Source organism: Crotalus tigris, unplaced genomic scaffold (assembly GCF_016545835.1).
Source record: "Crotalus tigris isolate CLP2741 ecotype Arizona unplaced genomic scaffold, ASM1654583v1 scf7180000020655.604591, whole genome shotgun sequence".
NCBI classification, from domain to species: Eukaryota; Metazoa; Chordata; class Lepidosauria; order Squamata; family Viperidae; genus Crotalus; species Crotalus tigris.
In genome coordinates this window covers 442890-456816 of record NW_024098126.1, presented here as the reverse complement: position 1 = coordinate 456816, position 13927 = coordinate 442890, and the positions used below count along the sequence as shown (strand labels likewise).

The following is a 13927-nucleotide window of genomic DNA, read 5'->3' as shown; positions in this document are numbered from 1 at the left end:
TTATTTTATTTTTTGTATTTTGCCTTTATTATTTATACAAATAAGACAGAAAAAAAACTAACATAACAGATCTTTCTCCTCCTGTTTTCCTCACAACAAAAATCCTGTGAAGTAGATTGGGCTGAGAGTGTCTGTCCTGAGGTCTCTCCGCTGGCTTTCATGGCTAAGGCAGAATTAGAACTCACAGCCTCCTGCTTTCTAATTTGATGTCACTAGACCAAACTGGCTCTCTTATTATGGCTTTGCAGAAAACTGCAATTTTTGGCAAAACCATACCCATAGTAAACCATGGCTTAACAACCGCCACAAAAACAGGTTGGTCATGTGACTTTTACAACTGTCACAACTGTAATGAGCAGGTTCCATTACAGTGGTAAATCAAGGACTACCTGTATTATGGTCGTTCTAAATATCAATTTTGTCATGCACCAGTAGCTGTGGAGAACAGACTGATATCCTAAGACAAATGGGTTGCAAGACATTATAATTTCAAGAATTGCTCTCAGAACACAAAAATATTTAATAGAGCCTGTTACTGGAAACCTGTGTTCCCAATAGATTATAAATCACCCTTTAAAATTGGATAACAGTGGGGAAAATGGGACTTAAAGAACAGAATATCAACTGAATCAATCAAATAGTGAGCAATTAGCCACAATATCAAAAGAGTTCAGAAAGAAATAACTACGATTTAATCCTAGAGTTTTTCATTTTAGTCTCCAAATAGGTCTTGTGTTTCAAACAGGACCAAAAGTATATTGCATTGATGCAATGAATTCCCTATATGTTGGTTTCCCCCCATAGTTTTGATATGATGAGTACAAATAAGGAGTGCTTTCAGGGATAACTGGAAATCATAGGTTTCCATAGCCAAATTCCTTTAAATTTTCAGACATTTTCCAGGTGGTAGCTAATTGCACAATCATATATGACCATCTTGCAGCAACAACAAAAAATATTATATAAACTTCATTTAAATTCTGCTGGGGGGGGAGATTGCATTAATTTGCTATCAAGCATCATCTCTTTGAGAAAATTAGCTACTGCAGAAGCACTTCATTGCATTACAGGACTGCTCTTGTGTATTTGGGGTTTTTTTTGGTGGGGGGAGTTTCATCCATAGTCTTGAATTTGCAATCTCATGAGTGATCAAAAAGAAGTCTGGCTTCACATTTATTGCCAAATATTAGTGCTATAGTTAAATCAGATGGATACAACTCTACACTAACACCTTTGAAATGAATTTGTAACAGCTAGGTTTTAAAAGTGTAACTGCTACTCCAAGCAATCTCACGCACCTTATATTGTTGACATTAATGTTGTTATGCATATGGGGTAAAAAAAAAAGCCTCATTTAAAGTCAGAATTTTCTTTTGCATTGTAAATGTCATTTCACTTTTCTTTTATTTATTGCTTAGTTTTAAACATTGTAAGTTGTTAACAGGATAAAGGGATTCAATTTAAGCATCACATGTGAGCAAATTTTTAAGGAAAACCCTTTTAAGCTATTCTACCCTCTAATGGAGGTCTCTTTTGGAAGTAAAGTTAGGAAGGAGTCCTTAGCAGTCCATTCTTGGAGTTTCAGCAAGTGACATGCCCAAGGATTAATTGTGGGGGTGGGATATATAATGGTGTTTAACATACAGAACTGTTGATAGGGCATTGAACTCCATGTGATGATGCACAGCCATCAACTTCTTCTTTTTTAAAAAAAAAAACCCTACCAATGTGGCTAAGTGGAGCATAGTTGTATAAGAAAAGACATTTTCCAGAAAGGAGAACTTTGCTGCTGAACATAGTTAATTTGAAAATGGCTTGTTTGTTAAAGAGAACATGTTTGTTTGGCCTTTTGTTACTTGGCTGTTTCATTTTTATCCACTTTCTACTCCGAAATGCTATTTTCCCCTTTTCATCTAGTCTGGCCCTGCCAGATTTCCTGCTCATACGTGCTGCCTTCTTTCTCTGGCATCTGATCCCATCCCTACCCTACTGTGAAAACTTCACTCGCACCCACTCTACATATCCTTGAATGCATTTCTCATAGCACATAGCGCCTAAAGGGCTGCTTTCAGTAGTCCACAGCACACCTATGCAGAGCATCCCTCGCTCAGATTTTGTTGATTCATCAACACTAATTTCTGTTATCCTTTGGGAACAATAGAAATCAGTATAATCTTCAGAGAGATATAGTAAAGAATGTTGCACTTCTGTTCCTTGTTAAAGAGTTAAATGCATTTGAATCAACTTGTTCCATAACTTCTTGCTTCGCCACCAGTCTTCCAAATTTCCTTGTAGCTCATTTTCTACCATGGGCAACTTCTGTTTCCTGTCTCTCCCAAATGAAAGTTGAATATGAATAGGGGGAGCCTTTTAGGTAAAAGATAAATCCATTGTACCCAATCTATCCATCTACAAAACTATTTCCCAATCTAATTATCAAGCTGTGTATGTTGACTCCCATAACAGAGATGTCATAACCCACTCAAAGTACCAAGTCTTGGGCTTGTCTGCACAGACATAAATACACAATTGAAGTACCCCTATTTTTCATGATCAGTTTTGCAATATGCAATTCTGAGACACCCTTTTGTCAAGCCTAGGATCTGTAAAGGACTTTCTAATCCAGCTATGACACTACGGTTCCCCCCCACACACACATAAATACAGTTGAAAGTTGTATTCAACTGCAGCGACCCTAGCCTAGTGATGGTGGTCATCACTGAGAAAAAGAATGCATTTTTCCCCATCTCTCATTTCAAAATTTATTTTTAATTACTTGCCCAAAAATTTGATCTATAGATCTACTTAACCTAGGCAATAAGTGATATACAGTATTACCTCCAGTTCAAAGTACCAGTTCCAAAAATCTTGGATGTAGGGCAAGTATTTCTTTTCTGTTATACACTAAAATGAGCCCCTCCCCCCCCAAATGATGCAGGAAGTTATAAAGATAACAGCATTGTTTGAGACAGATCAATAAAGCATGGCTTCTAGACAAACATTAAAGCTTTGGCAAACTTACACTCTATTTGTTTATAAGTATTTAACCATTTGTACTCTTAAGGTGACCAACTTTTTTACAATGAAAAGGAGGACACAAATAAATTGAAGAAAAAAATATCGTAAATAAAAGAAACATTTTATTCATTGCAACAATAATACAGACAACTTGCATGTGCAAAGTTTGCCAGCCGGGTGTTTTGGCGCGCTTAGCAGCAATTCCTACTGGCTTTCAAAAGCCAATAGGAGGAGTAGCACAGCTCATGCAAAAGTTGAAAAAAAAACATCAAAAAAAGGTGCCGGAACGCCGTTATGAGGAAAAAAAAAAGCCCTGCAGATTAGTCTTCAAATATCGAAAAGGAGGACATGAAGGAGGACACTTTTTGAGGGAGGACAGAACTTACAAAAGGAGGACTGTCCTCCCTAAAGGAGGACGGTTGGCCACCTTAGTACTCTGGCTTATAATATTTCCACTTCCATGGTTGCTTACAAGAGTCAGCAAAACAATAATGTTAAGATGCAATTCAGCATGCAATTTGGAAGACAATATTATGTCAATTTAAAGAGCAGGACCACAAAACTTTTCAGCAGAACTGAAAGATTAATCTTGGCTAAGAAGCCAGGGTAATTTAAAAAATACATTGACTTGGTGCTAGAAAGGTATTAGATAGGGCAAAGCAAGTCTCCTGGGACAGAACAGGTGACATCACAAGAAGACCTTCTCTGTAGTCTCCGACGGTTAAAATTCTGAAGGTAGGAGCACCTAGAAAACGGTGAGCAAGATAGTAACAAGCTGGCTGGGTACCAAAATCCCTGCAGCCCATCCCAGTCCAATATTTAGTTTTATTAAATAACAATAGTCCTGTGGAACACTTGGGTTTGCAAAAAGCCTTCAAAGGCAGCCTGACCAAAACCAAAATGTTGCAGTATCAAATGGATCTCTCCCTCCCTTTCCCCCTTCCCCTTTTTCCTCTCCACTCCTCTCCTCTCCCCTCCCCTCCCCTCCCCTCCTCTATATCAGCTGCATAATCAAAGCATCTTGCAATTGTAAAAATAATATAAAACATAGACTAATGGCAATATAACCAAAACACAAGCAGAAGTCAAAGATCAAAATGAAATACATGAAATCTTGATGGAGGAGTTATGCTTTTACCAGTTCCTACATATTTAGAGAGTGGGATCAAGTGCATCCCTCTAGGGAGTGCATTCCACAGGAATTCATAAATTGTGAGTATTATTTAAAAACCTCCAGGTTCTAAATCACTGGGGAAACTAGGCATAATACAGATTCCATTTTTTAGATTCACTTCCTCCCCGTAGCGCTAGCAAAGGATTAGCGGGTATCTTCTTCTTCCCTTTACAATTTCGTAGAGGATATGACTGAAGGAAGGGCTGCATGTGAATTGCTGCAATGTGCTTTACCTGTGGCTGATCTTGAAGAAGATTTAGATGTTCCAGCAGGTCCACAATGCAGTAGCTTGGGGAGTTATGGATGTGCCTTGGTGAATGTATATTATACCTCTGCTCAATGAGCAGCACTGACTCCCAGTATGGTATGTTTCCAGGTGAAATTTAAGATGCTGATGGTCACCTATAAAGTCCTTCATGGCATGGGGCCAAGGTTATTTGCAGAACCAAATCTCCCCAATTATCGATATCCTTTTCATCAGATTCAGCAGCAGAGGCATGTTTCAGATGCTGTCAACCAAACAATATAATCTTGTGGGACCCAGAAAGTGGGTGTTTTCCATTGCAGCAACTACCCTTTGGCCCCAGTCTTGTTGACCTTCCAGAAAGCCTTAAAGACTTGGATGTGTTCCAGCTATGGGGGTTGGAAGGTAAGCTGGAACCATGGGGTGTTCTTCATTATTAGAAGTGTTTCTTACCTTAGTGGTCATTTATATACTGTATTGAACGGGTTTGGTTGTTACTAAACAACGCATAACGCATTGGGTTATCCTTTCAGAAGTAGGTAGATAGGTAGGTAGGTAGGTAGATAGATAGATAGATAGATAGATAGATAGATAGATAGATAGATAGATAGATAACCTTTATTGTCATTTTTACTGTGGGAACAGAGAAACAATATGATCACAGACAGGAAAAAAAGCAGTGAAGTGACTTCCAATTTCCTGTTGGCTTCCCCATTGATGCTGTCTGTGAGAAGATGGCAGGCGGTGTTGGAAAGCACTCTTCCTCCTTGACTGACACATGGAACTGTCTGTCACCTTGCCGAGGGGAGGGGGGACAAAAGGGAGTCTTGGCTAGCACCTGGTTGGCATTTGGAAGAAAGGACATTAAGAATACCCAGACCTGTAAGCTGAACTGGAAGTCCCAAAAATATTATGAAGGCAATGGCAAGCAACTTCAGTGTTGCTGCCTTGAAAATAATGTACAGGTAATCCTCGACTTACAACCACAACTGAGCCCAAAATTTCTGTTGCTAGGTGAGACAGTTGTTAAGTGAATTTTGTCCCATTTTATGACCTTTCCTGCCACAGTTGTTATAAGTGAATCACTGCAGTTGTTAAATTAGTAACATGGTTGTTAAATGAATCTGGCTTCCCCATTGACTTTGCTTGTCATTAGGTCGCAAAAGGGGATCACATGACCCTCGGGACACTGCGACCGTCCTAAATATGAGTCAGTTGCCAAAGTCTCTGAATTCTGATCACATTATCATGAGGATGCTGCAATGGTTGTGTGAAAAACTGTCATAAGTCACTTTTTTCAGTGCCGTTGTAACTTTGAGTGGTCACTAAATAAACTGTTGTAAGTTGAGGATGACCTGAAGATGTGCCCAGTCATTTGGAGTCAAGCTGAACTCAAGGGAATCTTTAGTTAATCATGGTCTGTGGAAGTCTGCAATTTTGTACTTAAATTATTTGGGCCATGTAATTCACAACTTTAATGTCCCAGCCCAACTTATAAGTCCTTGTATGTTATAGTTTGGGAGCAGAAAGATCTTGAATGTTGCGATCACTGTTTGTTCACTTCCTTCTAGTGATTCCTAATCTAGGAACTGTAACGAAGATGTTAAGCATTAAAACAGACATTTCTCCATCCCATTAACCTTCTTCACCCAGGTGCCCTACAGACAAGTCAAATCCACACGTCAATCTTCTCCCACTGAGTGCATGGCTGTACTCCAAGCCATGTAATATTTAGCAGTATTTCTAGTTGGGATACTCCATAGGGGGAAAGACTTAGGTAGACTTTGCTGTGATGGCTCAAAATGCTCCTTGTGGGTTTTTAAGGTATCTTTGCTTGCTTCCAATTCCTCTACCTCTTCGCTGGACGGAATATCTATACATACAGTGTGCATATGTTTCTTTCAACAAAGGCCTGGAGGAGCCAAACTACAAGCGTGGGGTGGGGGATGAGTTTGGTTCTCTCTAGGGAGCCAGATGTGGAGGGGAGCAATCCAGTAAAAAAAAAAAAAGCATTAAAGTTCCTCATTGCTTTGGCAATGGAGGGCCAAAGGGGGACGGTAGCTTTGCCACCCCCCTTGTAGTGTTTACGTGGAGCGGGCCTCACTGCTTCTGGCCCTGCGCCGTGATTTCTTGGCAGGCAATCCAGGAGGGAATGTGTTTCAGTTTGAGCTTTTTGGCAGGCTTGAAGGCAGAGAGGGGAAGGTTCCCTTCAATCCAGTCCTAGTAGTACTCAGTTCTCAAATTTATGCCCATCGGCTGCTACTTGGGTGGGCCAGAGGCGGCTGTGCGGAGGGAGGGGAGGAGGGTGACTCTCAGCAGGAACAGGCGTTCCCTTCCCATTGGCTGTGCTTGGCTCCTCGGCCTGCACATGTTTTACACATACACACACACACATACACACAAACAAGTACACCACTGCTGTTCTCTCCTCCCCTCCACTGAAGGGAACTGCCATTGACATCCACAGGAGGTGATTTTCTTGAATGCCTAATGCAAAAGGCGATAGGCCCCCGATTGTTGTTCAGAAATCACTAGGCAGTTCTTCTCTTCTCTTCTCTTCTCCTGCTCCAAGCAATTGGGGGGGGGGGGGAGAATCTGTGTGAATGTGTGTGCACACGCATGCCCAAGGAGAGGTGTTGACTCAAAAAAAATATTTGATTGGCATCGTGCCAATCACAGCACAGATATGTTTGTTTCTTCTCACATGCTCAAGCCCAATCATCATCATCATGGACAGAAATGCTGTTGAGGAGAAGATGTTGGAGATGTTTGTCTGACTATCCTCTTCTTTTGGGGGCCCACATAGCAATATCCATGCCAGATATTGGAAGCCAAATATCCATGCCTGTGAAGCCAAAGCCATATCAAAGAGTTTTGCCCCTCTCCTTGTTTTTACTCACAGCTACCAACTTGGTGGTATTAAGAGTTAGGGTTTTAGGTTTTTTGTTTTTTTTTTAATTATTGAAGGAGGCCTTGTGGAAGAGTCAAGAATTTGGAACCAATCCACAGTTTTTCTTGAAACAGTGAAGGGAACATGCTGCTTTAAAGTTGAGTTGATATTCTTAAAAAAGAAATAAATAGGATTTTGGGGAAAAAATTAGTAAAAAATTAGTTGGGGAGGCATCCAGCAGATGCCTCCCCAATCTTAGAGAAAGTGCCAACATGTGCCATTGTGGCATAGAAGTTAAGGTGTTGGTTTAACATCAGGGAAACCCAGGTTCTGCTCCATCTTTAGCCATGGAAGCGCATTTAGTGACTTTGGGCTAGTCTCTCTTTCTCTCTCTCTCTCTCTCTCTCTTTCTCTCTCTCTCTCTCTCTCTCTCTCTCTCCCCCTCCCTCCCTCCCTCCCTCCCTCCCTCCCTCTCTCTCTCTCTCTCTCTCTCTTTCTCCCCAACCTACTCACAGAGCTGTTTTTTGGGGGATAAAATGAATCCTTCAGTTATTGGGGGGGGGGGGGGGAAAGATGGGCTATAATTTGAACCAATACATAATGCAACTTGCTTTGGTTTATCAAGGCAACCTTGGAAAATTCTCTGGGATACAGTCTATACCAGGGATCTTCAAACTTGGCCCTAGAGAGGACAATAAGAATAAAAAAGGAAGACACTGGTGGCTCAGACAATTCACATGCACATTGGAAGGTAGGACATTTTCACTGTGATCTTGCACACAGATACAAAAGGAAGGTAGGATTGGTAATGGCAATTAAGTCAGGATTAGTCATTTTTCTATCACCTCCATATACATCATGCTCAGAATTAGAATCTGCAGTATATACTGTATTCAACTTAGGTGAGCTATCTTCAGCCATGTCTTTCAAAGCAAAAGAAGCATGGTATTAGAAGCATTACATTAAATTATACCTCCTTTTTATGAAAACAAAGTCTCTAAGGAGACATCAAAATTGGAAAGAAATGTACAGGACAGGACAGTAACCTTTTCTTCCTACACCATCCTCCTCCCCCAGATCAGTTTATCTCAGAAAAAATATGTCCCAGTGTTTCCAGTAAAAACCTCTGTCTTGTGCCAAAGATGAAGCTGTGGAGGGGAAGAGAATGTGCCTGAGGAAGATGGTGTCTATTGTGTCTCGTCCTGAACCATAGACTATTCAGGTCCCCTCCTGTAGCAGCCATTTTTTAGATTTTTCTCACAGTCATGCTACTGCGAGGGACACTTTCAACACAAATATAATTTTGCTCCCTAAATATGAAAAAAATAAATAAATAAAACTCCTCAAATTAGGAGATCATTCCAGGCAGTTAAGAATTCAGTATGAAAAACATAATTAACTCTTACAATGGAAAGCTTGGGGGAAATGAACATATTTTCCATCTGATGCTGAAAGGCAATAAGCTCAGCTAAATGGCAATTCTGAGTTGAATTTGACTGATCTTGAAAAGCTAAGCAAGATGGCGGCTAGATGGGAGACCATCACAAAATGCCAGGGCTATAGACTAGACTAGCAAGTTGAAAAATAACTCCAAAGAAAGCAGTGTTAAACCATTTCCATAGTGTGGCCAAAAAGACTTGAAAGAGGTCTATGAGGTCAGCAGAAACAATAGAACTTGACTTGCAGGACACCTTATTTTTTAGAAGAAATTAAAGTGGCAGTAATCAGATCTCCTAGAAAAGGATGTATCAAAGATGGGATGTCACAATTGAAAGCACCATGTCTTTGGTTATTTATCCACTTGATTTCAGTTGACAGAGAAAAATGAAGCAGGGTATCATAAAGTGCCTTTTGTTTCTGCTAAAGTCCCCTAAATAGCTGGAAATGAACTATGTGAGCCAGTTTGATCTAGTGCAGGGGTAGGCAACCTTGGCTCTTTTATGACTCGTGGATTTCAACTCCCAAAATCCCTGAGCCAATATGGCTGGATCAGGAATTCTGGGAGTTGAAGTCCACGAGTCATAAAAGAGCCAAGGTTGCCTACCCCTGATCTAGTGATTAAGGCACTAGGCTAGAAACCAGGAGACCATGAGTTCTAGTACCTCCTTAGACATGAAAGCTGGCTGAGTGAATTTGGTAATTCTTTCTCAGCCCAACCCATCTCACAGGGTTGTTGTGAGAAAACAGGGGGAAGGAAGAGCATTAGGTACGTTCACCGCCTTGAGTTATTTATAAAAATAAAGGTAGGATAAAAAAATTAAAATCTGTTTAAGGGGCTCAGCCCTCATTTTAACTGGACTCTATAATGAACTCGGGCATACTATCCCCTTTCAATCTTTGGCAACCACGTGTATTGAATGAGACTATTCATAACATAGCAGCTTGCCCACATATTAGATTTAGGGTAAGTGTCCTAAATTGTATGTGATACTATAGCGCTCAGGGAAAAAAAGTATAGAGGGTTTGAACAGACAGCTTGCTAAAAATGTTAATTTGGGGTTCTTCCTTACAAATGCATTAAAGTGTATACTCCCACAGTCCTTAAGCAGCAGAAAAAACAGCCAGCATCGTTTGCACTGTCCTGGTGAGATTGAGCAATAATCTGCCTTGGTAATGAGGTTTGCAAGGGGTCCTATCCATACAGTTTTACTGCAGGATAATTTAAGGGCAACAGTTGGTGGAATCGCCTAGCTTTGCTTTTCCTCCCATCCAGTGTCAGCTGCAAGTACCATTAAGTACCTTCATTTCATTCTTTTTTTTTTTTTTTTGGCTATTTCATTGCAGTGTTTAATGCACTTTAAAAAGTGTTTTTTTTTAAAAAAATTCATTTCATTCTTCTTAAATATGTAGGAGTGAACTTGGGTAAGTGTGAAAGGATGCCTGGAATGGAGGCTTTAACCACCTTCAGCAGCTCCTGGGTAACAATGAAGAATTGATCTTGGGGAAGATTGAAAGAAGATACAATATGAGAGGGAGCCATTGGAGGGGGACTGGCAGAAAATATTACCCAGTCTTGAGATACAGGGAAGGAAAAGGTGAGAAAGAAGTTCAGAATGACTCTGCCTTGATTCTGTTTAGTATAAAATGAGACAAAGAGAAACTTGGACAGACTTTCAAGATTTTGTAATTCTAAGGTTTAAATCAGTGATGGCGAACCTTTTAGAACCCGAGTGCCCAAACTGCAACTCAAAACCCACTTATGTATCACCGGGTGCCAGGAGGGCATGGCCCACTGGGTGGGTGTGGTCATGGCAGACTGGGTGGGTGTGGCCAGGGTAGGCGTGGCCAGCTCGATGTTGCTCCTGAGGAGGGATGCCTTTGGGGGCCGGGCAGGCTTGGGGGAGATCCAGGGGGTCTCTGGCGGGTGGGGCAGTGGGCTGGAAGGCATCTTGCTCAGCTGATGGCTTGGGGGTGAAGGGGTCAGGTACACCCCCTCCCAAAAGCTGCCCTCTCACGAAAGCAGGATGAAAACTCCAAAAAGCAACAAGGAAAAAAAGTTAAAACACAAGAGTGTCTCGCGATGGTTTTCTTCCCCGCTTCCTTCTAGCTGCAGTTTAAATATGTAAAGACCACAAAAGAAAAAACTTGGCTTTCTCTCGTTTTAATTCAGCAGGCAGGAACGGGAGGATTGGGGGGGATTGTTTGTTTCAAAGGAAGGGAAAGAGAGGGGCTGGGGGAGCGCAGCAGGCGAATGGCGATGGCGCAAGGCTTCTGGCTATGCAGGGCGGCGTTGGGGGGGCATTCTCTTTAAAAGGCCAAAACGAGGCAAAAAATAAAAATCCCCCACTCACTCCGCCTCCCAAAAACACAATAACAGAGCTTTCAATGATACAAACAGTCCGTGGAGGCCATCTGGGTGGGCTCACTGCCCCTCTGACTCCCCCCCCCCGACACTTGCCAGAGCCTCTTAATCGCAGAATGTTGAGCAGGATGGGTCCCCCCTCTTGAGTCAGGGGTGCCAGCTCAGCAGCACCAAGGCAGATTGGCACAGTCTGTCTCACCCTCATGTCACCGTGGGGGGAGAGCTGGACTAGAAAAATGCCCATCCAATGCCCAGCAGTTGTTGCTAAGGTGGCTCATCTCCTTCCTTTGGGGAGAAAGGTGGTCAGCATGCCCTGGGGACCGGGAGTGTGTGGGGGGGCGTGGGGGAGGCTCCTGAGCCCCACAGCTCTTCCGAGGGGGAGAGGAGGAGAGTGGGCAGGGGCTGTGCTGGGATCAGAGCTCCTCGTGCCCTCCGCTGCCCACTTGCATTCTTCTACCGAAGATGCTGCGGCTCCGCTTGCCTGGCAGGGCGGGAGCGCGCTCGCGCACAGGGACGTGTGTGGGGCTGCTGCCTCACTTGCCATGCCGTGCCTGGGCTGGACTGGGTGTGGAGCTTTCTCGCCGCTTCTTCCCCTGCAGACATTGGGAGTGCCCACCCTGCCTACTGCTTGTCCTGGGGCAGGTGCTGCTGTCTGGCACTCTCCAGCCCATCGCTAGCCAGCCAGGCGCCCCGAGCTGAGTCAGGCCTTGGGCAGATGGAGGCCGGAGGGGAGCGAGAGCCGCAGCTGCCTGGCTCCTCGACCTCAGCCACGGTCTGCCTGCAGAAGGAGGAGGAGGATGGAGGAGGGCTGGCCAGGGATGGGCTGGCAGCGGGCACAACGCTGCCCACGGGGGGGAATCTGACCAGCCCCAGCCTAGAGCAGGGCGGAGAGGCCGAGGGAGCCCGAAGGGAGGCAGGCGCGGTGCTCAGGGTAGCTGCTCTCCTCCCCTCTTCCCGCGCTCCTGCAGAAGGGCATTATAAATGTGTATGGATATATCTTGTTAGAATATTTCTGTGCAATTGTAATATACAGCAATTGTAATATAAATCAAGATGAAGAGGAAACAAAAGTGCAGATTTAAACCATCAAAGGGGTAGAGCATTTTCCATTCAAATATAGGCTTTAAAAGTTGGAGAGAGCTTTTTTCATGTTAAATGATGTTGCAGAATAAAACTATGAACAGCATAAATACAATATTTGTCAACCTAATGCAGTTGATTAGCAGTAATTATTCATTTAAAGCATGTTTATGTTCTTTAGTGAAAAAGTTTCTTAAGCTGAATTACCAAAATGAGTTATAAGACAGTCCCTATCCTACAACTTACTATTTTAAAGCTTTAAAATAAAAAGAGAAATCAAAAAAGGCCAAAAGCAAACTCATATATTAGTTCTTGGTTACAAAGTGCAAAGTGTTCCTCTTATTTATTTATTTATGAGACTTATATACCGCTTTGAGTGCAAGCACTCTCTAAGCGGTGTACACCAGCAAGCAATGTATATATATATATTTACATTGCCCCCAACAATCTGGGTCCTCATTTTACCTACCTCGGAAGGATGGAAGGCTGAGTCAACCTTGAGCCGGTGAGATTTGAACCGCTGACCTGCTGAACACAGTCTAGCTAGAGTGGCCTGCAGTACTGCACTCTAATTGCTGCGCCACCTCGGCTCAAGTTATTATTTCCTCTTGAAGGAAATAATGCTTTCTCAAGAATCTCCCACTAAGGCTTGGTAGGAATTCCTAATGTGTTATAGGAAATGACCTTATACCATCCCCTGGTTTGTTTAACATGGTCTTGTCAATACTGGCTAGAAGCAGCTCTTCAGAGTTTCAGATAGGGAATCTTTCCAGGACTATTTAGAGCAGGGCTTTTCAACCAGTGGTACGGGTACCACTTGTGGTACATTGGCACCTGGCAGGTGGTACGTGACCATCCTAGAAAAGTGGTAGTGGGGGAGGGGAATGAGCTGAACCGGTGGCAGCACCATACAAACCTGAGCAAGAGATGGCTGGAGCTGCAGGGCTGTCAGAGCTCAGCAGAAGCACCTGGATCAGTGCCAGGTTCCAGCTGGAGCTCAGCGCTGATCCTGGTGCTTCTGCTGAGCCCAGAAGAAGCACCAATCAGCTGGAATGTTGCAGCATCTCCAGGGTCTTGTGATTTACATTCAGATGCTCGGCAATTGATTCATATTTATGACGGTCACAGTGTCCCAGGGTCTTGTGAAGTGACCAAAACCTGCTGCAACCACCCAGAAGATGGGGGGAATAAAAACCAAACATAAGGTGACCAACCGTCCTCCTTTAGGGAGGACAGTCCTCCTTTTGTAAGTTCTGTCCTCCCTCGAAAAGTGTCCTCCTACGTGTCCTCCTTTTCAATATTTGAAGACTAATCTGCAGAGTCCTTTTTTCTCATAGAACGCTCAGAATAGCATTCCGGCACCTTTTTTTGATGTTTTTTTTTCAGCTTTTGCATGAGCTGTGCTACTCCCCCTATTGGCTTTCGAAGCCAATAGGAATTGATGCTGAGTGCAGCCGGCAAACTTTGCACATGCAAGTTGTCTACAGCAAAGGCGAATTTGCACCCCTCCCTGCTACCCAACTACACCATCTCCTAGTTAGTCCCGAAGATACCTGGAGGAGACTGGAGCAGCAAAGTCACGGTAAGTTTCTCTTGATCTTCGGCCCTGCTAGAGCAATAATGGCTGCGGGCACAAGAGGCAGGGGCGATGGGGATGTTGTGGGTGCGGGTGAGGGGTGGCAGTGGCCGGTTGCCCCGTTCTGTGGGAGCCGTGGGGCC

General features: G+C 43.2%; 1 protein-coding gene across 5 annotated transcripts in view; it reads left to right on the top strand.

Moving 5' to 3' along the window:
- Positions 1-13927, top strand: part of GLI1 (GLI family zinc finger 1) — a 132270-nt gene that overhangs the window by 51246 nt on the left and 67097 nt on the right. The window contains exon 1 of one of the 5 annotated variants that reach the window (XM_039368157.1): positions 9553-10361. The exons of the other annotated variants lie outside the window; for them this stretch is intronic. The gene's annotated coding sequence lies outside the window, so the exon portion shown is untranslated. Of the gene's footprint in view, positions 1-9552; positions 10362-13927 lie in introns of those variants that run through there. 5 annotated transcript variants of the gene reach the window in all.